The 25,382-nt window shown below is 38.1% G+C and overlaps 1 pseudogene; it reads right to left on the bottom strand.

The window, feature by feature from the left end:
* Positions 1–4,571: 4,571 nt before the first annotated feature.
* On the bottom strand, positions 4,572–7,297 carry LOC142608624 (short chain aldehyde dehydrogenase 1-like; annotated as a pseudogene).
* Positions 7,298–25,382: the final 18,085 nt, after the last annotated feature.

Here is a 25,382-nt window from a genome sequence, read left to right as displayed (position 1 = left end):
CGGGTCCGTCACAATACCAATTCAGAGTATCAAGCGTGACGAGTTGAGCCCAAGTTCTTTCCTGCAGTTTTGTCTTGTTAAAAATTCTCTCCAAAAAACTCCACTGCTCCAAGTCAACCTGAGGACGGTCCCGAGCTGCAATAAAGGACGGTTAGACCTAGAAAATAAATTAAATTGACTTCAAAGATCGGACGGAAGCAAAAAAAGGGTCCACATACCCGACGGAGGCATTATGCCCCATGTTGTGTCGACGGGCATGTTAGTTACATCTCCTGGACGGCACATCCATTCGTCCCCTTCTAAAAAGAAGTAACGACTCTTCCAGTCTCTATTTGAGTCTGGAGTGTCACTGACGAGCCTCAATAAGGGACTTCTAGCTACAAAGCTATACATCCCCTTGGACTTGACGATCTCTGTTGGACGGTAACAATGGAAAAATTCTTCCACCGTCAACCTTCTGGCACCTTCAGACATCGCCCCATACAAAACCTCAACCCCAATGAACACTCTCCAGGCATTTGGGGAGATTTGGGTGACGGACAGACCAAGGTATTGAAGAAGTCGACGGTGAAGAGAACTCAAGGGAAATCTGAGCCCCGCCTTTAAAGCTTGCTCGTAGATCCCAACACCGTCTACCCCCCTGTAGTAGCATTTCTCGGATTTGTTGGGAAGACGTAGACGGATGTTGTCTGGTATTTGGTACTTTGTCCTAAGTGTGTTGAGTTGAGATTCGGTCATGGACGACCTAAAATCGTTTACCGTCCAGAGAGGCAGCATGACGAACTCCCTAAGGCCATCTGGGCCAATTACTGATTGGACGGGAGGATCCACACCGTCCAAGCTACTACTGGACGATTCTGAACTCTCCGTCTCTAGACCACCATCAAGGGAAGAAGAGGTACTTGACGGATCCCTCTCTTCACTTGAAGTGTCAGGATCTCTTGGACCTGACGGAAACTTTTCATCGTAGCCCGCCCCCTCGCGGACAAACGACTGGTTACTTGACGCACTAGACATTACCTACATTTATGACGGTACAACCTAAGACACCGACGGTTCTAAAGAAAACACATACTTAAAACAGTGAAATTCAAAGAAAGACGGAGAAAGGTTTGGAATACGTACCGAATCGAAATGATTTCTGACGAGAATCGACGGACGGATCTGCTGAAATGACGGGAAGGCACGATAGTTGTGACGGTTGTGCTCTGCTCACAAGTTTTTGATATGAAGGTAAAATAAGGGGAGAAAAATTTGGCTTTTTATAGAGCAGAGGGCGCGGAATACGAAGCGACGCCTCGGTTTGGGTAAGTAGCCAATCCATGAGGGCCACGTGCTCTTCGCCAGAAATGTAGGCCACGTGTCATCCGTCATGATATGCCACGACCGTCCCCATTTAATACATTGCTTTTAGTCATTCCATGGATCCGTCTGATTATAAGGACGGATCCAAGGAATGAAGGGGTCAACTGAAGGGGATAAAAATAGTAAATGGACGGAAACAGTGAGGACAGATCGACACCATGATTGACCCAGCTATGACGGTTAGGTGTTGCTGAATATCCGTCTTGTATAAATTAATTATGGATGCCACGTGGCATGTCGTTTGATATATTTCAGATAAGCTTCTGCTTTATCCCCACGCAAACGTGTATATTTAGACTTCTTGCGACACACGTTTGAGAAGACTCCTATATGGAAAAGAACTTGAGAAGGAAGTTGTATCCTCAAAGAAAGGTAATTCTACTCACTATAAATACCCCAGAAACCCTAAGTATGAAGGTACGCATAATATTCTTAACTCTAGCACTCTAGGGTTAAAGGAACAAGATTCTAACTTGACCTTCGGAGGGTATTCGGCCGACACCACACCGGTGCTCTCTTCTAGGTCCTTCGTTTTCTTTTTGCAGGTGTTGCTTTCGTTTGAGGAGCGCTTGCAACTCACTGGTGATATTTTCGGCATCATCAACCTCAAATAAAACTTTACCACAAAACTGCCACCTTTTTGTGAATAGAGCCATACATAGTGGCCTCTCGGAAGAAAGCATATTTGGTCAGTGCTCTAAATCAGCAAATATTTGGATTGCCAAAAGAAACTAGAACATATTAGAATTATCAACATAAACTAAATAAGCTCTTTTTCAAGTAATTAATACTACTTCAATCACCGGAAATTTTAGCAAATTTGTAATATCAAGAACAAATTTGTACCTATATAAAAAAAAAAAGAACTAATTTGTACCTCTCCTTCAAGACTTTCACAGAAGCCCTCTCTCTCTCTCTCTCTTTGCTTTGTCTAAACTTCTTTTTATGAGTAAATGTTGCGTCTCTTTGCTAAGATTGAAATTGCGTTAACATTTCTTTTAGTTTGTAGAGCACTTATTGGCACTGGGGAAAGCAAGAAATGATGTAAAGCTGCAGTCTTGGAAATGAAAAACTACAATATAAATTTATTTTAGGTAGAGGGTACATGTGTTTAATGACCAATTTGATTATTTTTCAATTGTCTTGAATCTTTTGAATGTGTTTGGCTTTAGCCCAAATCTTTGGGTAGTTGATTGAAATTTATCCAAACTAATAAATGGTATATTCGGTGCTTGTTCTCTCATAGCCTTTTGATAAGCAAAAGTTAAGGAATTGATGGCAGCTACGCAAATGTTCTCCATTGTGGTTAAGATAGAGAAGAAAACCCAGATAGATCATATAGATGTTCAAAAAAATTAACAAACAAGTTGTTGTTAAAAAAAAAAACATATATACTAAACTTAACACGATAGAAAATGAAATAAGAAATGGTTTTCTCTCATAAAGCACACTTCATGTTTGCTTGACAAATCAGTAGGAATGGTTTTCTTTCTCATCTGCCATTTATGAATAAAACATTTAAGTTTCACCCTTCTTAGACGAGCTCGTCTGCACATTTTCATTTTGAAACAGTCTAGTTTCTTCTTTGTCACACTAAGCCCTTTTTCAATAATCATCAAGATAGTTTTTAAATAACTTTTAGACTTACATTTTCTGAAACACTCAATCAAATAGAGATTAGAAAAGCAAGATGTATTTGAAATAAAAGATCTTTTCATGCCGTTTGTAGCCATGACAACAGGGGTCAATGGATCACACAGCAAAAATTAAACCTAATCATAGTGTGCCTGCTTTGATACCACTTGATATGCCAAAAATGTATTGACCCATTTGGCAAATCAATTAATTAATTAAGTCAATTTAACATGTAATAAGTGTGGTAGCACAAATAAATCACCAACTAAGTTAAATGCAGCAGAAAATAAATTTGACACAGGTGATTTGTTTACGAATGGAGAAAACCATAGAGGCAAAACCCCACTGAGTGAATTTAAGGTTACCACTCTTGGGAATCTACTATTATCAAAACAAGCGGCTACAAGTAAAAGGAATTCTAATACCTAATACCAACCTACAGTTGAACCCTTACTCCAATACCCAATTGGACTTGTAATGTAGTATATGACTAACCAATGATGCACGAATCCCAATACGTGACTAACACACCAACTTGAGAAAGATAGTGGCTGCAAAGTTCTTTAGTTCATTAATAATGAAGATCAGGAAGCTCCTTGGTTACAAAACCCTTAGCACAAAGATGCAGTAGCTTCATTAGAGAACATGATGAACTAGGGCAATTTTGTCTTCGGTCACAATATGCGTGTATCAACAATTGCAACACCTTTGCATCACTTAAGACAACACTTAAAATAATCCTTATATATTTCTAGGGTTATGAGAAAAGGAACCCTACACAAATACTCAAGGATGTGCGCGTAATCAAATCTGAAAATTCTGATTTCGTAATTCTCAATTAATTCAGCTTCTGTCGAGATTCAACATTAAATATCGATAGAAAGGATTCTGTCAAGACATCTATTGAGCTTTAATGGACTACACTTCTTCATTTGTTCCTTGGTCAGACTTGCATGGCTTCAATACTAAACTTGAACACTTGTTTCTTGAAGTATTAAATACATCCTAGATCTACCAAATTACAATTAAAGTGCGTTTTGTCAATAGATTAGCCAATTACATAAATATGTCCCTAACATGCACAAAAGTTTGTGAAAAAATAAAAAAATGTAATCCTTATGTAGCTAAAAGATTTGACACGTAAATGTAAAATTGTATATGTGCCAATGTGCCATGCATTTACACAATGACACAATATTGAATTAAAATAAAAATTGAATTAAAATTACTTTCAATTTTATTACAAAATTTTTGACAATTGACATATCATATATAATTGATGTCATCACCTCAATAATATCATTGAATTTTTAATTATATTTTATTTATATTTAAGAATTGATACATCAAATTATAAGATACGTAATATCTTAAATATTATTTAGTCTTTTATTTTTGAGAGTTACAACATTGATGTGGGCCTTTCTAGTCCAAATTCTCTTTATAAAGGAGAACAATTGATGCAAATGCCACTAAATTAGAAGCTTTCTTACTTTAACATCACTCTTAAGATAACCTTAAAATGAACAACAAAATTGAGAAATGGGGGCTACAGTTGCAACACATGCAAATCAAGAAAAAAGGCTTTTCAAAGTGTTTGAGAAAACTAGATTGGGAAGACTATAACCCCCATCAACAATCAAGTTCAACCCACTCACATACTTAGACTCATCACTCCCTAAATAAAAGCCCTGCCTCTGCAATATCTTCAGGTTCCAATACTACTCCCTTCAAGTTTGCACATGATGAAGCTACTTCCTCCACCTTATTCTTCTCCATACCTAAAACTTTTCTTGCCAAAGGAGTTCCAACTGCAAAGGGAGACACACAATTAACTCTTATTCCATACTGTCCCAACTCCACGCTCAAGTTCTTAGCCATTCCCACCACAGCATGCTTTGATGCCACGTATGAATGTGAAACATCATTGGCCATTATTGAAACTAAGCTTGCGGTAAAGAGAATGCTTCCTTTTCCAGTTGGAATCATAACCCTAGCAGCATGCTTGGCACCCAAGAAAGCACCGAAAACATTGACATTTAAAACCCTTTTGAAATCTTCATTTTTTTATTCTAAAATTTGTGATCCATTGTTGCTTGAAATGCTAGCGTTGTTGAACATGATATCAAGCTTTCCATACTTGGATACAGCCATGTCCACGGCCTTTTCGACATCAGATTCATTTGTTACATCACAATGGATGTAAGAGATGGAATTAGAGCCAATGTCTTTGCAGACTAAGTGGCCAAGCCCGTCTTGGACATCTGCTATTTGGACCTTTGCACCATGTCGAACAAAAAGCCTTGTAGTAGTCTCACCTATGCCACTCGCACCATCGGTTATTATGCTACTTTACCTTCTAATTTGTGTGAGGGTCCTTTTTTGGACAGTACCCAGGCCTAAGTAAAAACGAGGATTCTGGGCGCTTTACTTGTTGTTTGGTGGACTGGGCTTGGTTCATTGCAGCTAAATTGGGGGGCTGATTACGAACCAAGTTGTGCGCAAGTCACATAAATCTCCTCAAGGCAAAAATGCGATTCCTCCTAAGCAATAAAATACTATTATAAGTGTTTTAGTGTCATAAAATGACCTTTTACTCTTACAATATAAGTAAAATAAGTATTCATAGTATTCACAATGACAAGGAGATTGAAATAGAGTATTTGAGGCTTATCTTTTATTGCGTGAACATTTAAAAGAATTCCTTCACTTGAAACCCCGAGCGTAATATCGTGGTACCTCGGGCGGGAAGTTATGGTTCCCAGGGGTACTAGGCTTCTAAGAACCCAAAATACTGATTCTCTGAAATATGCAATCTTTCTCCATGCTTATTATGCAATAGAGTTTTGTCATTTCCCTTTACTTCTATAAATCCTGCATAAGAACACACTATACAATACACATATCTTCAATAATTATTAGTTTCTTAGATTAGAATATACATTTTAATACATATACATATATTTAAATGAATTTCATGAGAATGATTCAGCAACGAGGATCCTAGCCCCAATTTTCACAGACTTAGTGCTTTTGCACAAGACTTGTTAGATTTGGAACTTAAGTCCAAGTGGCTTTGCTTGGGCATTGCCTTCCAAGATAGTAAGGTGAGAGGATTTTTGTGGGAGAGAATGATATTTGATGTGTGCATGTTTCTTTGGAGGCTAAGTGGTATTTTGAATGATCTCAAGGATATGGGACAAATTCCTCCACCTTGGCTCTCTTATTTTGTTTATTTATTTCTCTTCCTTGCTGGGCTTTTAAAGCTCTAAGAATATATGTTTTGAACCTTTGAACTCTTCCCTTGAATCCCCATATTTCTCCCATCTGAATCCGCTTTTCTACTATGCCTTGTGTCCCTTTTCTAGCAGATCTGGTCTGGTACCCTAGGCGAGGACGTCCCAGGTCTGCTGGGTAAAACTATGTCCTCTGTGACCTGAAAAGGTGCATTGGATAGATGTTTAGCTTATTTAGGCAATTATAACTCAAAAGGGGCATTTGGCTTTAGCTATAAATGATAGATTCCTTATGGGAAAGTCAAAGGAATGGGTGGACTGCTTAGTGTACAATGATAGCTTTGTTGAAAATGACAGTTAAGAGGAAATTGTGGGGAGGTGTCATGCACATGGGAGAACTGAGTTTTTCCATTGGTTTATGTATTCCAAGCAAATATATAAACCAAGGAAAAGCTTCAGGATCCTCCTTTCACCAAAAATCATTCCCCTACAGACCAAACCATTCCTCCCTTACTATCCACTCAGGATCCCACGGGCTTGGACTATGGGTTACAAAGATAATACCTGGTTTGTTGCTGGATTTTTAATGGTTTTTTTTTTGTTGGAAATTTGAACATACATAGGGCCTTGATGTTGATTCTTCTTGCTGCATATCCTCTGGCCTGACCGAGATCCTTGTTGGATGTTCTCTGGCCGAGATCCTTGTCCCGAGATTCTCTTCTTTATTATTATTATTATTATTTCTTTCTTTTTTCTTCTTTTTGGGATTTTGGGTCTTCATGGTCATTCTTAGCTTCATGAATTAGGCATTCTTTTGTTAAGGCCCATGGTCTTTCCTTACTTTTCATGGAATGGGCTTTCTTGTGAAATTTTGGTCCTCAACAATCTGCAAGGACAAAGAAATAAGGAAACTAAAATTTATTAGTCTAATTGACTCCAAACTAGTTTTTAATATATTATAAATGATAGAAATAATGTGAATTAGAGAATGCAGGGTTAGTGAAAGGTTTCTTGTAATAATACCTTTTGGTGATGGGAGTTGCTGAAGAATTAGCACTCATCTTTTTCTTAAAATTTATGGGAGATCTCCACCAAATTGGAGATGTGAGCTACGTGAGCGAATATCCCCTTTATTGTTCGTAGATACTTTATCGGGAGAGGTTCAAGTATATGAAGTTTCTTACTATGTATTAAGATTCTACTTAATAAAAGTCTTAGTTTTGACTACATAAATCATACACAAAAGTAACGGTCTTGAGAGAGACTTTACTAGAAATTTAAAACCCTTTTACTCTTTGATTTCCAAGGCAGCCATCAAAGTTGAGGATGTAAATCTTACGTGCATACTATTATTATGTGTGGAAAGTGATACCCTCCTCTGCGTGAACAGTAGCTTTCACTATGAATAAGGTGTTGGGCATGAGAATTCGCTGTAGAAATGTCGTAAAATGTTAAATAAATATGTTGAATCAGTAATTCATAACGTCGATGAGATTGAAGAGAATGTGAATCATATGAAAAAGAGCATTGTGAATGATGTGAGATAGTGCACAAGGAGTATTGTGTGATTGTTACCTATTAAATTAAGGAAATAGTTTTTCAAGACTATTATAACTTTATTAGCCTCTTGCGTGCTCAGACTCTTTGAAAGTGCATTTATTATAATTTGGAAATATAATTTTTATTTTTCAAAACAAATAAAAATGATAAACTTTAAAGATAATTAAGCAAAAACCGTAACTTATTTTTTGAACATGTGTTTGAAAGTGATGTCGTGATATAGAGAAAAGTTTGGGTAGAAAAATAAGATGAAAGTAATGGGAAAGTGGGCTAAATTTTAGGAGTTTTCTTGGTTTTTTATTTTTTAAATTGTGGGTGTTTTACTTTTATTCAAATGAAAAATGAATAAAAATGCTAAATTTTAGGGAACAAAAAGATGAACTCAAAGGAAAAAAAAAATCTAAATTTTAAGAGTTCTCTTGAACTCAATATAAAATTTGTTATTTGACATCTATATGAGCCTATTCTTAAAAAAAGTTACTATCGCATACTCTTAGTGCGATGATCACTCCACAAGTATAAGTGGTTGTGGGATATGGAGAGCGAGGATCGGAGTTCAAATCTCCAAGAGGGAGCTTTACACACATTCACTTATATTAGATTAGAGTAGAAATTTTATATTGTATATATAAAAAAAAATTACCCTTCATTAATAAGAGTATATATATATATATTAAGAAACAAACATTAATTTCCTTCGATACAAATTATCAGGAAGAACGATTTGGTTCCGTAAATGGATTCCGTGGTGCAAGGAGCCAACTTTGTCGGGTTTTCATCTGAAAATTAAATAAATTACTTGTCAAATATTATATTGCATATTGGATTTTCAAAGTACAATCTCAACATTGAATACGGACAGTCAAAAATTGAACTGTGGTAGGTAAAAAGATCTCATCAAGTTTAACTTAAATAGATAGAGATCATTGAAACTTTTTTAAAGTTTTCAAGCAGACAATTTCATAAGAATATTATATTTGGGGCACGGGTCGTGCACTTTGGTTTTAGTCCATTATCTAGTTAGGTTATTATAATTTATAGGCTATTAAAGTAACTCTTCCTGGTTATTAAGGCCAAAATCAAACTAAAAAGTATTTGGTACAAGTTGAACACTAAACTTCATAGGATTATCAAAGTTAATAAAACCCTAAATACCTATTTGCTTCTATGTTTGATGCTAGAAGGGATGGTTTGATGATGGTTTCTTTTTTTGATAGTGCTGTTAAAGATTATGAAAGCTCGAATTTGTGTTAAAAACACAAGAGCTGTTTAGACCCCAAATTAATAAATTACAACTCGATTGATTTTACTCTAACTTAAACTAAGTGCAGAATAGAGTAAATACGAGTGAACAAACAATACAACTATTTTAAGCCATATTCATCACGACACAGCAGTAAAATGAACACTAAAAGAGTAGGGAAGAGAAATGCAAACACAAGATAGCACGCCGATGTGTTATCGAAGAGGAAACCTAAGAACTCGGTGAAAAACCTCTCCGCCACCCTCCAAGCGGTAAATCTATCCATTAGACAATAAGTTGGGATACACGAATAGCAAGATACCCTCCAAGTCTAATCTACCAAGTGCACCTAAGCCCTCCAAGCTCCTACTCCAACAAGGCTTCTCGGAACCGTGTCTTGTTTAGCTTTTCGGATCCCGCAATGCACCCGATTGCATCCGCCAAAGCTTGGCTTCTTCCAATGCTTCCCAATAGCACCAAAACCTCACTAGATACTTAGTACGAGTATGGTAAGTGTTCGAGCTATCAACCTCTCAAGAATTTGCATATGGAGAGGTAGGAGTAGAGGAAAACCACGATGGATAGTGTAGAGGATTGTGGGTATGAAAATCTCTAAGGGTTTATGGTTAGGGTTTTCTCTCTAGAAAGCTCTCTACTCAATATGTGGGTAATGATGGTATATATAATATGTATGAGGATATAGTGGAGCAGATATGGTAAAATAGTAAAATAGATTGTTTTGCGAGTATCTCGCGGGAAGGCTTTACCCGCGAGACACTCACGAAAACCAGCTGTCACCATTTGTCATGACTCTTCACATTCCAGTCATGTACTGAGCACATGCTTCACTTTGCGGGAAGGCTACTCGCAAGCTACCCACGAAAACTTCTTTAGTCTTCAACATTGCTTTGAGTCTTCACACTCTCTCTCTCTCACATACAACCCTTCCAAATAAATCCCACATAAAATACATGGTACAAAAGATTGAACAAGATTACAATCAAATTTGACACGGAATTAAAGCCAACACAAAATAGTTGTAAATTACAACTTTACAGATTACCTTGGTTTTATATTACTAGCGGATGATTACAAAGATCCCAATACACGATGTGTGTCATGGCCACGAAAGGACTCCAAACAAAGACGTAATGAAAATAAAAATTTCCATGACAATCAGTGCTAGCCTGTGATAGAGAACCAATGGGTTGTAACTTGCAATTAGCTTGCTACCACTCTAGGAGAAAAAGGCCAAACGAGGAAATATAAGGAAAGGCTCTAGACTCAAAAATCTCTCAACAAATGTATAATTGATTCCACCCCCAAGCCACACCGTGTGCACAAAGGAGACACATTCAAGCCTCTAGAAGCCAAGACTTTCCTGCCAATGATACTAACTGTTATGTAAACAAAGCCAAATAAATAGCTTCAATTTTCAATACATGCATTTGTCCCGCAAAGGAGAATTAGGAGTGCTATTCCACTCAACTACCTGAGGTTTGAGCTAATGCCAAACATATCCAAGAAAATTAAAAAATAACTAAATCGGTCCTTAAACACAAATGGTACGTGTGTAACGTTCTTTGTTTCCTCTACTTAAAATAAGTTTATACTACAGTTTTTCATTAACAAGACTGCAGCTTTACATCATTTCTTGCTTTTTCCAATGCCAATAAGTGCTCTATAAGCCAAAAGGAACTACAGTATAAATTTTGCCCTCTACCTAAAGCAAATTTTTTCCACATAACTACCACATTTCTGTGAAGAGAACCATACATAGTGGCCGTTCAGAAGAAAGCATATTTGGTCAGTTTTCTAAATCAGCAAATATTTGGATTGCCAAAAGATACTAGAACATATTAGAATTAACAACAAAAACTAAATAAGCTTTTTTTCAAGTAATTAATACTACTTCAATCATTGGAAATCTTAGAAAATTTGTAATATCAAGAACTAATTTATACCTATATATAAAAGAAAAAGAATTAATTTGTACCTCTCCTTCAAGACTTATTAGATAATTTGGGAAAATACTTATCAATATGATTATAAAGATCAGATTTACAACTTATATACAATATAGAGTATGGAAACTAAGTAACTAATTGAACTATACTAACTGAACTATGCACGTGTGAACAATAAAATAACTAACCAGCTCACGTGTGGTAACTAACAGCATTAAGTAACTAACAGTATTAAATACAATGCTACATGTAGTTTCAGTCCTAAAGCTACTAGTTGTTTACTCTGTTTTGTAATTCTGCAGCTTCACTTGGTCTTGCTTCTGTCAAGGCTTGACTTAATCCTTGCTTCTCATGCTTCTCACACTTCTGTTCGATATTTTGATACTCCCCCTCAAGGGAAACTGCAGAATGTATATTAACCATTCTCATTTTACAAACCAAATTAGAGAATTGATTAAATCCTAATGCCTTAGTGAGCAAATCAGCTAGTTGACAGTGTGTTCTCACATGAATTAACTTGATAACTCTTTCAGGCATCTTGTCCCTCACTACATGGCAATCTATCGCAATATGCTTTGTCCTTTCATGAAAAACTGGATTCGAGCCAATATGCAATGCATCCTGATTGTCATAGAATAGTAAAGCCGTCCTTTTGTGTTCAATCCCAATATCTCTAAGGAAAAATAATACCCAAACAATCTCACAAGTAACTACAGCCATAGCTCGATATTCTGCTTCTGCAGAAGATCTGGACAATGTGCATTGTTTCTTGGACTTCCATGATACTAGTGAATCCCCAATAAACACACTAAAACTAGTCACAGACCTCATCGTATCAGGGCATGAAGCCCAATCTGAATCAGCAAAAGCTTTAACATGAAGCTCTGATTTTGATAAGGACAATATCCATTTTCCTGGTTCATTCTTCAAGTATTGCAAAACTCTATACACAGCATCTAGGTGAGGTTTCCTTGTCTTGGCCATGTATTGACTTAACCTATGAACTGCATAGGTGATCTCTAGCCTAGTAATAGTCAAGTACAATAACCTGCCAATCATTCTTCTATACATTCCTAGATCCTTAGATTCTTCACCCTCATACTTACTTAGCCTGACATTTTGTTCCATTAGTGTCTTGGTTGGCTTGCATCCTAGAAACCCTGCATCACTCAACACCTCAAGAGTATATTTTCTTTGACACAATACAATTCCTTGATTTGACCTAGCAACCTCAAGTCCAAGGAAAAATCTCAAATCACCTAAATCTTTGAGTTTAAATTTTTGATTCAACAACACCTTAAACTGATCTACTTTTTCCTTATTGTTGCTAGCCAATAAAACATCATCCACATAAACCAAACAAGTCAAGAAGGACTTACCTATCTGCCTAGTAAAAAGAGAATAATTTGCCTTAGATTGCGCAAAACCCAAGTCTTGAATCAAAGTACTTGAGAACTTAGCAAACTATTGTCTTGAGGCTTGCTTGAGACCATATAATGACTTGTTCAGCCTACACACCTGCTCCCCTTGGCTATTAAACCCTGGTGGAAGAACCATATAGACCTCCTCAGACAAATCCCCATGCAAGAATGCATTATTAACACCCAATTACCCAAGGTACTAGCCCTTAACAGCTGCCACAGCAAGAAGACACTTAACTGAGACCATTTTTGCAACAGGGGAGAAAGTCTCAATGTAATCAATCCCCTCTTTTTGAGTAAACCCCTTGGCAACTAGCCTTGCCTTATACCTCTCAACTGACCCATCAAACTTTTACTTGACTTTATAAACCCTTTGCAGCCTATAGGCTTCTTGTTGGGAGGCAAGGAAGTCAAAGTCCAAATGTTATTAGCCATTAAAGCAGCTATTTCAACAGCCATAGCATCCTGCCAATTTGGATTAGAAACTGCTTGATAATAGTGTGTGGGTTCAACAATTGAAGAGATAGAACAATAAAAGGCTTTGAAGGAAGTAGAAAGTCTCTTATAGGAAAGATGGGATGTTAAGGGATGAGAGGTACCTGTGTGAAGAACAGCAGCACCGGGAGTGGAAGTAACCATGTTACAATGGTAGGCTTGGAGATAAGAGGTCTTTTATGAACTCTAGAAGACTTTCTTAAAGGAATGAGATCAATGAGGAACATCATGAAAAAATTCATCATCAATCTCATGATGCAATTGAAAAATAGTATCATCCATAGAAGAAGCGGATGGAGAAACCAAATGAGATGAGGAAGATGAGGGCAGATCATTAAAAAGGAAGAGGAGAAGTACAAGGTAAAGGAACATGCAGATCAAGATTGGAATGAGAAACAGATGTAAGGAAAGGAAAAACTGATTCATGAAAGACAACATCTCTACTAATAAAAATAGTATGAGTGTGCAAATCAAAAACCTTATAACCCTTGACATTGAAAGGGTAGCCAATGAACACACATCTCCTAGACCTAGGATTAAACTTAGACCTAGTATTAGCAATGGTTGAAGCAAAACATTCACACCCAAAAACCCTCAAATGATCATAAGAAGGAGGTTTATGGAAAAGGAGTTCAAAAGGGGTCTTATTATTTAGTAAAGGAGAAGAAAGTATGTTGATCAAGTATGCAGCAGTGAGCACACAGTCACCCCAAAAAGGAATAGACAAATTTGACTGAAATTGTATGGCACTAGCAATAGAGAGTAGGTGTTGATGTTTTCTCTCCACAACAGAATTTTGTTGTGGAGTATAAACACAACTGTGTTGATGAATAATGCCATTAGAAGCAAAGAAATTTGATATATTAAATTCCATGGCATTGTTAGTCCTTATTTGCTTAATTTTGACATTGAATTAAGTAAAAACCATGGTATGAAAAGTTAGAATAAGAGACCTCACATCATACTTAGATTTCATTAAGTAAACCCATGTAGCTCTAGTTGCATCATCAACAATAGTCAAGAAGTACTTGTAGCCATCCATGGTAGGAGTGGAATATGGACCCCAAACATCCATATGCAACAAATCAAATGCAAAAGCACTGAGATTATCATTAAAAGGAAATGGCAAACATTTTTGTTTGGCCAAAACACAAATGTTACAAGCATTATTACAAGAAGTTTTCAAAAAAGGAAAAACATGACTTAAAGCTTGTAACCTAGAATCTAATGGATGCCCTAGTCTGTTATGCCAAAGGGAAGAAAGTGTATTTTCTGAAGTTGCAGCTGAGAAAGAATTGGAAACAGTACTCAGATTATGACTTGCCAGGAAATTAGCTAGAGAGCTTAAAGAATGTTAATGAGTGCTACCAGATTGTAATAGGTACAAACCATCATTTTCTTGCCCCACTCCAATCGTTCTCCAACAGGTAAGGTCCTGGATAAAACAGAAGGTAGATAGGAAAATAAGGCAACAAGGGTGAGATTTAGTGATGGTGCTAATAGAGAGAAGGTTAAAGGTGAAAGAAGGCACATATAAGACATTGTGAAGTGTGAGTGAAGAAGAAAGTGTAATAGTTCCAATATGTTTGACAGAGGTAGTTTCACCATTGGGAAATTCAGCTACAGATTGAGCAATAGCAGGTAATAGAAGAAAAAAGATTCACTGAGCAAACAATGTGGTCAGTAGCTCCAGTATCAATAACCCGAACATTAGAAGTGTAAGCTCTTCTATTAACTACCTTTACAGAAAAACAAAATGAGAAACATCTATACATGCCATTGCAGAAGAAGAAGGAACACATGTCAAAGAAGTATCCTTGCCATGAATATCCTTGCCTTGAACAGCAGACACAAGAGGAGAACAAGGAGTAATTAATGCAAGAAGCTGTTGGCACTGTTCTGGAGTAAAAGCTAAATTGTTGGGATTTGGACAAGGCAGTAATTCGTGTGACTGAATGGTGGAGACTTGATGAACCATTGGAGGCTTATTCTTGAACTTAAAACCAGGAGGAAAGCCATGTAATCTATAGCATTTGTTTGCTATATGGCCAATCTTGCCCCAATGAGTATAAACAGGCTTGTCCTTGCCCTTGACACCATTACCACAGAGGTAATACCAGCATTAAAGGTTAGCATCTTTGCAACCAAAGCAATTGAATCGACCTCTACACCAGATTGATAAGGAACTGATATTTGCATCTCTTCTTGTATCAGCAAAGCATAGACTTTGCTAATAGAAGGCAAAGGGTCCATGAGCAATGCTTGAGATCTCACTTGTGAAAAAGATTCATTTAAACCCATTAAAAACTTTAACACTGATTCCCTAACTTGCAAATCACTAGGCCTCTTATTCACATTGCACACACATTTTCCACATGTACAAGAAGGAAATAGATTGTAACTTTGCAATTAGTCCCAAAAGCCTTTCAATTGAGTAAAGGAGTCAGTTACAGAAACTTCACCTTAATGTAGATTAGCAATTTCCTTCTAAAGATTGTAAATTCTTGGTCCATTACTCTGTGCAAATCGATTCCTCAAATCAGCCCAAATCTCCAAAGCCGTGTCTTCATAAATGATACTTGTTTGAAGTTTTGGTGACACTAAGTTGGTTAACCAAGTTCCAACCATATTATCACATCTGATCCAAGCCCGAACAATTGAAGGAATAGACACCATTGGAGATGATAAAGTGAGAGAACCATCAATGAATCCCACTTTGTTCTTGGTGAGTAATGCTTTCCTCACAACTCGAGCCCATGCTGAGTAGTTCTCTCCACCAATCAAAGGCTGAGTCGTAAGAACTGTACTCGAACTCTCTACGTGATGCAAGAACAGGGGATCATCCATTGGTCAATCTTGTGAAGACGAAGATGCAACATTCTATGATGTAGTAGCACCTTTAGTTGCAACGAAAGCCATTGTTAACAATGAAGAATTTTCTTAGAGAGTAAGAATTTTTCTCATAGAAAATTGAGGAAGTATAAACCCTAAGAACCCTAGAATTTGGGAATTAGCTCTGATACCATATCAGATAATTTGGGAAAATACTTCTCAATATGATTAGAAAGATCAAATTTACAACTTATATACAATACAGAGTAAGGAAAAACTAAGTAACTAACTGAACTATGCACATGTGAACAGTAAAATAACTAACCAGCTCACGTGTGGTATCTAACAACATTAAGTAACTAACAGTATTAAATACAATGCTACATGTAGTTTCAGTCCTAAAGCTACTAGCCGTTTACTCTGTTTTGTAATTCTGCAGCTTCACTTGGTCTTGCTTTTGTCAAGGTTGACTTGTTCCTTGCTTCTCATGCTTCTCACACTTCTATTCCATATTCTGATAAGACTTTCACAGAAGCCCTCTTTCTCTTTGCTTAGTTTGAAATTTTTTTATGAGTAAATGTTGCGTCTCTTTGCTAAGATTGAAATTGGGTTAACATTTCTTTTTGTTTATAAAGCACTTATTGGCACTGGGGAAAGTAAGAAATTAATAATATATAATGCATAATAAAAATAGTTAAAAGAATATGGAATATTTCAAAAAAGGAATAATATCAATAAAAAAAATTCAGAATTATAAAATTATATATTTGTAAAAATAGAATGATGGAAATTAATTTTTGAAATTGTTTAATTTTTAAGAAGAACAAATTATCTACAATAAAATTTAGAGAATAAATTATACATATTCAATATAAGTTTGATATGAGTTTTGATTATAATGATAATATCTTTTAAGAGAATGAATAATTTGAATAATTTATTTAAATAATATATATATATCTTAAATGTATAATTAACCTCATGTAAATGTATAATTAACTTTGTGCATTTCATTTAAAAGTAACGACGTTAAAACAAATGAAAAACTGGCCTAAAGATTACATTTGTATATTCATAACCTTTATATTAAAAAGACTTTCACTTAAATTTAGATGTATTGAAGTGGACTGAAATGCTACGTTAATGTGGCTTAACAAAAGCATAGTAACAAGAAATGCTATGTTTTAGTTTTTAGATATTATGAGTTTTGTGGTTTATATTTTTTTGATAAATTTAGATTTAAAATAGGTGCTTTCAATCTAAACATATCTTTTCCCATTATGTAAGTGTACAAAAATGGATTAAAGTGGATCAAAATGGACTGAAGTGGTTTGAATGGATCGAATTGGAACAAAGTGGACTGAATGAATAGAATAGGACTGAATAGGAGCGAGGTGGATGAAATGGACAGAAGGGGACCAAATAGGATGTAATGGGACCGAATAGGACCAAAGTGGACCGAATAAGAACAAATGGACAGATTATGACCAAAGTAGACAGAATGGACTAAACAGGACCAATGTGGATTAAATAGGACCGAAGTGGACATAATAGACTGATTTGAACCAATGTGGAGCAAGTAGAACCAAAGTGGACAAAATGGACCGAATAGCTCGAATAAGACTGAGGTGGACCAAAGTGGACAAAATGGCTTGAATAGGACTAATGTGAACTAAATGGGACCAAAGTGGACCGAATAGAACCAAGACGGACCGAAGTGGACAAAATAAGACTAATATGGACTGAATAGAGCCAATGCAAACTGAGTGGACATAATAGAACCAAAGTGGACTAAAGAAGAGCGAATGGACCAAATAGAATTTTAGTGGACTAAATAAGATCGTATGGATCAAATAGGACCAAGTTGGACCGAATAGAACCAACAGAGACCGAATAAGACTTTTGAATATTTATCATTTTTATTGCATTTTTAGGACTTATATTTCTAATTTCTAATGTCTATTTTCTTTGTATTTTTTAACTCAAAACTAAAGAGTAATTTAGCCCAAATATAATAAACTTTCATACTTTTCAACCCAAAAATTAAGGGAAAAAGATGAATTTTTAAGCTAAATTTGAAAATGCAACCTACAAAAAGAATCAATATAAGGCCCAATTAGTCTAAAATGGTTTGAAGGGGACCGAAAATGACCTAGTGGCCCAACCAAATTGGATAGAAGTAGACTTAATTAGACTGAATAGAAATTGTTTAATTTTTAGGGAGAATAAATTATTTTCAAACAATTTTAGAAAACAAATTATACATTATATTACAATACAAAATAATTATTTATTCTCATGCATTGTGTGGGTCTGCGACTAATAGCCTTTAATATGCAAAAGGAAAGGAATTGATGGCAGCTACGCAAATGTTCTTTGATGATGCCAAAATTGTCAGTTGAATGGGTTCGTCTAGATGGATCAACACGGGCTCGTCCTTGAGACCTGTTGGGTTAAGAATAAAGTCCTCCCTGTGTGGTTACCAGTGTGGTGCCGGCCATAGAGTCTCCAATGATAAAGTCAGACAATGAATCTTTCAATGACAGAGAGAACATATGGGTGGGAATAGGTATAAGTATATGCGTGTACCTTTTTTGGGATTTGACAGGTCTGTATATATAGGCTTTCTTGGGTAGCTGTTGTCCTCCTTAAATGGTGAATTCAAGTCTTCTTGGGTAATGCCTTAGGTCTTTACTTGGTCTTTATGAGGGCTCCAACGGTCTCCTTGCTGATATGTAACTGTCGGGGCATTGAATGGTGGCTTTTATGGTGTTCGGTCTTCATTCAGGCTGGCTTTCCTTGGACGAGCATAATTATTCTGTCTATCAGTTGCTCCCCTATTCCGAGGTCATCCATACGTGTCATGAGAACCTCGAGAATATGAAAAGTCTTTTTGTTCAGATGAGACTCTTGGTATTTTTGTTGTTTCCGCATTTAAGGTGGAGTGGCGGCATTGTACGCGTTGTGGCCATGTGGCACATTCTGAATAGTGGATATCAATGCTTTACTCAAGGGACCTTTGGGTTTCCCACCGTTTTTCAGTTTTTCGTGCCTAACTTTTTAAATTGTTTTGCTTTTCTCTTTCTTTCTTACATTTCTCCCCTTGCACCATTGTTGCTTTGTGTTTTCCTTCTCCGAGCTTTCTAATTTTTGTCACATTTTTCCTTTCTGGGACTGTTATTTTGAGGTACGGTTTCTGTCTTTTCCCTTGCTTTAGTCTTTGTAGCGAAAATTGCTTGCCTTTCCTTTTTTGTTTTGGGATTGGGGTTTTATCCCTTTTTCCTTTTTGAGTTCTGTGGTTAAAAGCTCTAAGGTTAGACGATTTTGTCCTTCCATTTCATTTTTCTTTGCACGTTTAGGGGCTTCTTTAGGTTCTTCCCATACCTTTTGCCTTTTAATGGAAGGTTTTGTGTTTGGGGGTAGTAACTTAGGTGTAGTGTTAACCGATCTTCTTCCTTTGCTTCATCAGTCAGTGAATTGGTTCGAGGAACTGGTGGGTGACCGAAGGGCTACGTCGGAAGTAAGATCTAACAAGTTGGAAAAGGTGTTATCGTCTAGCAACGACCCTGTTGAGGTCGAGGTTGATACCCATGTCTCTGGTTGGAAGGAGGTCAGGGTTTTTCATGCCCTTAGTGAAGAGTGTGCGTTGGATGTTGACACACATTTTAGGTTTAGGGATAGGTTCCAGTTTCCCGAGGAGGTTAGGATTCGTCTCCCTCATGAAGAGGAGAGGGCTTGCCACTTCTCACTTGGGGAAGTGTGCTTTTATGAGGCAACTTTCTAGTGTGGCCTTAGGTTTCCTGTCTACCCTTCTATCATAGAACTTTTGAACCATTTTAACATCACTCCTGGGTAACTTTTGCTGAACTTGTGGAAGATAGTGGTCAGCTGTATGGAGATTTGGATGATCGCCACTAATGGGGATATGATCAAGCTGGACAAATTTGTTAAATTGTATCGTCTAAAGGAGTCAAAGGAGTACGGGTACTACAAACTAGTGCCTTGGGTTAGGAAAAATAGGATCGATATTGATCTTCCTTCATCTTTCTGATATTGGAAGTCTCAGTTCTTTTTCGTGTATGGTGACAGATGGGAGACTTTTTCTGATGATTTTTGGGGCGGAGTCCTTAGGTTGCTTTGTCGTTGGAGAGCCCCGAGTCTAGGTGCGCTGTCTTTCTGCAAGTCCCTTCTTCTTCCTTGGTTTGTTACTAACCTCTTATTTGTTGCGTTTATGCAGTTAAGAAGTGTTCAAAGCTTAAGAGCAGGTACAAAGAATATGTCAAAGCTACTATTGAATACATAAAGATGATTGATGACTTTGACGATCTAGTCGATCCGAGAACGTTGGCTCGTCACTGCCTTGCTCCAGAGCCTTCCCCTTTTGTTTTACATGCTATTCAAATTGAAGAAAAGAGTAAGTGTTCTTTTGGTTTGTCTTGAGAAAACCCCTCCTTTTTTCTTTTTTCTTTTTTAAGTAAACCTATTTCTCTTTTGCAGAGACGGCGACAAAGTTAAACCAGGAGATGTATGCCAAGATAAGGGGCAGAAAGAACGAGCCTCTCTCGAGCCTCGGGAAAATTGGGGTAGGGGTGGTTAAGAAGGGAACTCCAATCACTCCCGTTGTTTCTGTCCCTAAGACCACGAGGTTCGCTTCTCCTACTACTTCGATGGAAGAGATCACCCCTTGTCCAAAGAGGCAACGAGTGGCAGATAAGGGCAAGGAGAAGGCTGGCTCTCGGTCGTCCAGTGTTTGGGACGACGCCGGTCTGGCTTTGATGAGGGCGCAGGACACCTTTACTACTGAGGATCTCAAGGTGCTCTCGGGAATGCCTTCCAACGAGATCGTGAGCTGTCACTTCCATAAATTGGTCCAAGTATTGCACTTGTACTCCTTTTTTTTTTTCAAGGTTCTGCGCCTCATACGACCTTTCTTTTACCTTAGGTGTTAGGTGAGGCGATTCATATTACCTCTGAGGGATCTGATCTGCGGGTTCCAAGGTGGACGCTCTGGAGGCCGAGAGTGCAAAGCTTAGGAGGGATCTGATCTCTACAGTGGACGAGGCCGATTCTACCAAGGAGAGGGCTAAGGTTATGGCAGATGAGCTGAAGGTTGAGAAACAATTGACTTTGGAGAAGGACAAGCAACTATAGGCAGTGAACTAGAAAGTCAAGACCATAGTGGCTAAAGCCGTCGAGGCCTTTCAATAGACTGAGGAGTACAACACTGTGCTCTTCAACTGGTACTACAAAGGTTTTAAGCTTCTTTGGTGATACCTCATCAAGCACCCCACGGGAGTGGATTTAGAAAATCTGGACTTTGAGGCAGTTGATAGAGAGATGGAGATTGATGAAGCATCCTAATCTGCTACAATGGTTCCTGAGGACAGTGCGTCGAGTGGGGCTGGCTGTGGATCCAAGGGTACTGCTGTCGATGTGCCCGGTGGGAATGAAGCTGCTACTTAGCTGTTTGTAAAATCTATCCAATATTTGTTTTTGTTCTTATTTCCTTTTTGACGCCTAGTGTGTTTTTTGGGCTTTATATTCTGCTTTCAAGACAATGCCTTTTGCCTAGTGTTTTCTTGGGCTTTAATTACTGATCATGGGAAAACTTACATATTTATGCTCTGGTTTATTTTCATACCTTCGATGGTTTTTCTTCTATTCTTTCATGGTCGTCATGTTGACATTCTTGGTGATCTGTGTGTGACTTTTGCTTTTGCGAGAATTCTCATCTGCTTATGCTTTTCGTTAGTAATTTATATCCGTTAGTGACTTACCTTCGTTTGATGAATCTCATTACTTGACCTCCTTTAGGTGATTTACATCCATTTAAGGAATTTATCACTTGGCTTTGTCAGTGATTTACATCCGTCCAAGGAATTTTACCACTTAGCCTTTTTTAGGTGACTTACATCCATTTAGAGAATTTTATCACTTGGCTTTTTTTAGGTGATTTACATCCATTTAAGGAATTTTATCACTTGGCTTTGTCAATGATTTACATCCGTCTAAGGAATTTTATCACTTGGCTTAGTCAGTGATTTACATTTGTCTAAGGAATTTTATCACTTAGCATTTTTTAAGCGATTCACATCCATTTGAGGAATTTTATCACTTGGCTTCGTTAGTGATTTACATTCGTCTAAGGAATTTTATCACTTAGCCTTTTTTATTATTATTATATATATACACAATTTGTTGAAATATTTGCTGAATAGTACTTTTATTGCTTTATTATAAATAAAGGCACCATTGTCATGAATACAATGGTGTTTCTAGTTCTACTGATAATACTTTTTCAAATGCTTGATGTTCCATGGTCATGGTAACTTCTTTTCGTCCATGGACTCTAGGTGGTATCTGCCTTGTCTTGAATAATGGATAACTTTGTAGGGTCCCTCCTAGGTTGGGCCGAGCTTTCCTTAGGTTGGATTCTTTGTTGTCAGTGTGACTCTGCGTAGGACAAAATCTCCTATGTCAAGTCTCCTAAGCTTCAGTCTCTTGTTGTAATACTCGGTCATCTTCTGCTGATATTTTGTCATCTTCTGGGACGCCTCCTCTCTCACCTCGTCCAGGCAATCCAGGTTGACTATTAACTAGTCATCATTGCCATCTTTATGGAAGGCCTCTCTTCTCATGCTGGTGACTCCTACTTCGACTAGTATTACTGCTTCTGTATCGTAGGAAAGTCTGAAGGGCGTCTCTCCTGTAGGGGTCCTCGCTGTGGTTCTGTATGCCTACACGACATTGGGTAGTTCTTTTGGCCATGCGCCCTTCGCCTCCTCCAGCCAAACTTTGATAATCTTCAGCAGTGTTTGGTTTGTCACTTTTGTCTATCCATTGGCTTGCGGATGTCCTGGAGATGAAAATTGGTACTTGATTCCTAGTCTCAAGAAAAAGTTCTTGAAGTCTTGACTGTCAAATTGGCGTCTGTTGTCCGATATTATCGTCTGTGGTATCCCAAACCTGTAAACTATATTTCTCCACACGAAGTTCTGGATCTTTGCCTCCGTGATAGTCGGTAGTGCTTTTGCTTCAACCCATTTAGTAAAATAGTCAATTGCGACCAATAGGAATTTGACTTGTCTCTTACCTTAGGGTAATGGACCCACAATGTCAATCCCTCACTAGGCAAACGGCCACAGGGAGGTTATGGGTGTCAACTTCTCTCCTAGGATACGCTGAATATTCTTGAACTTCTGACACTTGTCGCATCGTTCGACGAACTTCCTTGCATCTTTCTGCATGGTAGGCCAAAAATAACCTGTTCTGATGATCTTACTTACCAGGGACCTTGGGCCTGCGTGGTCTCTGCATATTCCTTCATGGACTTCCTCCTCCAGGATGTACTTAGCTTCACTTTCTTCGACACACTTCAAGTAAGGCATAAAGAACCCCCTTTTGTACAGGCGTCGTTCAGGATGGTGAACTTGACCACCCTTTTCCTTACTTTCTGGCCTTCTCGATGTCTGCTGGACTGTCGTTCATATCAGAGGAAGGATAGGATTGGGATCATTCAGCTGTTTTTGCTTTGAATCGCGAAAGTGTGAAATTCTTCAATGCTGGGATGCTTTTGGACTTCCATCTTCAAGTTTGGGGGCATTAGCCCTTCTTCCGACGACGCCTACTTCGCTATTCCGTCTGCTTCTGAGTTTTGGCTCCTGGGGACTTGTGTGATCCTTTGCCTCGTATTCTTCCTTTATCTGCCCTACAACTAACTTAGAACCATTCTGGAGGAGCAGGTTTCTAGCACCCAATGCCTTTTCGACCCCTGTTAGTATTGCTTCATATTCCACTTTATTGTTGGTAGCGAGGAATTGAAGCTGAACTTCGTATCTGAGTGTATCTTTTTCGAGAGTAATGATGATAACCCCTACTCCTCCTCTCTTTTGGGCCAACGACTCGCCAATCTAGATCGTCCACCTTTCCACCCCGTCCTGGGCTCTTTCTTCATCAATAGTCGTGAATTTAGCGACGAAGTTCGCTAACGCTTGTGCCTTGATCTCTGTTCTGGGGTGGTATTAGATGGCAAATTGGATAAGTTCGATTGCCCATTGCACCATTCCTCCTGCAGTTTCGAGTTTATTCATTGACTTCCTTATAGGTTGATCTGTCATTACCAGAATAGGGTTTGCCTAGAAGTAGGGGCGCAACTTACAAGAGGCTATGATTAGAGTGAATGCAATCTTTTCAATCCATGGATATTTTGCCTTTGCTCCTTGGAAGGCATGACTAACATAGTAGACCGGGAGTTGTGTTCTATTCTCTTCTTGAATCAAGGCTGCACTCACAGTTGTGGCTGATATCGCTAAATACAAATACAGGTTTTCTCCTTCTTTTGGTGGACTTAGGAGTGGCGGGTTGCTCAAGTAGTGTTTCATCTCTTGGAAGGCTTTTTCTTGCATTCCTCCGTCAGGTAAAGGCTTGCTACAGAGTATTGAAGAAGGGAAGGCACTTGTCCGTTGCTTTAGAGACGAACTGGTTGAAGATAGCTATCCTTCCAATTAAATTTTGAACTTCCTTCACTATTTATGGTGATGCCATCTCTAATATGGCCCATATTTTTCCTGGGTTTGCTGCTACCCCCTTTTGGGACACCATGAACCCCAAGAACTTTCCAGATGCTACCTCGAAGGCGTACTTGCTAAGGTTCAACTTCATCTGGTACCATCTGAAGGTCTCGAAGGTTTCCTCGAGGTCGTCCAAATTTATGGCTTCCTCCTTGCTCTTGACAAGCATAGCGTCTATGTACACCTCCATGTTCCTCCCAATCTATTCGCTGAACATCTTATTGACTAACCTTTGGTAGGTCACTCTTCCATTTTTTAGTCCGAAGGACATCACTTTATAACAGTAGAGCCCTTGGCTAGTGATGAAGGCGGTCTTCTCTTGATCTTCCTCTGACATCTTAATTTGGTTGTACTCAGAGAATGCATTTATGAATTTCAAGAGCCCATGCCCACTCGTGGAGGCCATGAGTTGGTCTATTCTAGGCAAGGGGAGGCTGTCTTTTGGGCAGGCTTTATTTAGGTCTGTGAAGTCCACGCACATCCTCCATTTTCTGTTCGCTTTCTTCACTAAGACGATGTTAGCCAGCTAATCCAGGTAATAGACTCTGATGAGACCTGTAGACAACAACTTGCTTACCTCATCCATGATGGCCTTATTTTGTTCAGGGTCAAACACCTGTCATTTCTATTGGACAGGTTTTCTCTCAGGATCCACATTCAAGTGGTACTGTATCACTTCGGCTGCGATGCCTGGCATATCTTTGTGACTCCATGCGAAGACGTTTAGGTTGCTTTTTAGGAACTGGACCAGCTTCTCCTTCATCTAGACACTCAAGCCCATTCCTATCTTTGTATTCTTTAATGGTTCTCCGTCTACTAGCTCCACGGTTTCCAAGGCTTCCACTTTCTCCATCTCCTTTTCCTTGATCACCCATGTGTGGGTTTCTGTAGCTGCCAAGACTGCTTGGTAGCACTCTTTGGCTAGTTCCCGATCTACTTTTATTTCGCCCACACCATATTCTGTTGGGAACTTCACCTTCAAGTAGTATGTGGAGGTTGCTGCCTTCAATTGGTTGAGTGTAGGCCTCCCAATAATTACATTATACGAGGATGGGCAA

Source organism: Castanea sativa, chromosome 9 (genome assembly GCF_040712315.1).
Source record: "Castanea sativa cultivar Marrone di Chiusa Pesio chromosome 9, ASM4071231v1".
In the NCBI taxonomy this organism is placed as follows: domain Eukaryota; kingdom Viridiplantae; phylum Streptophyta; class Magnoliopsida; order Fagales; family Fagaceae; genus Castanea; species Castanea sativa.
The sequence above is the reverse complement of the archived record's forward strand: the minus strand, read 5'-3'. Positions and strand labels throughout refer to the sequence as shown.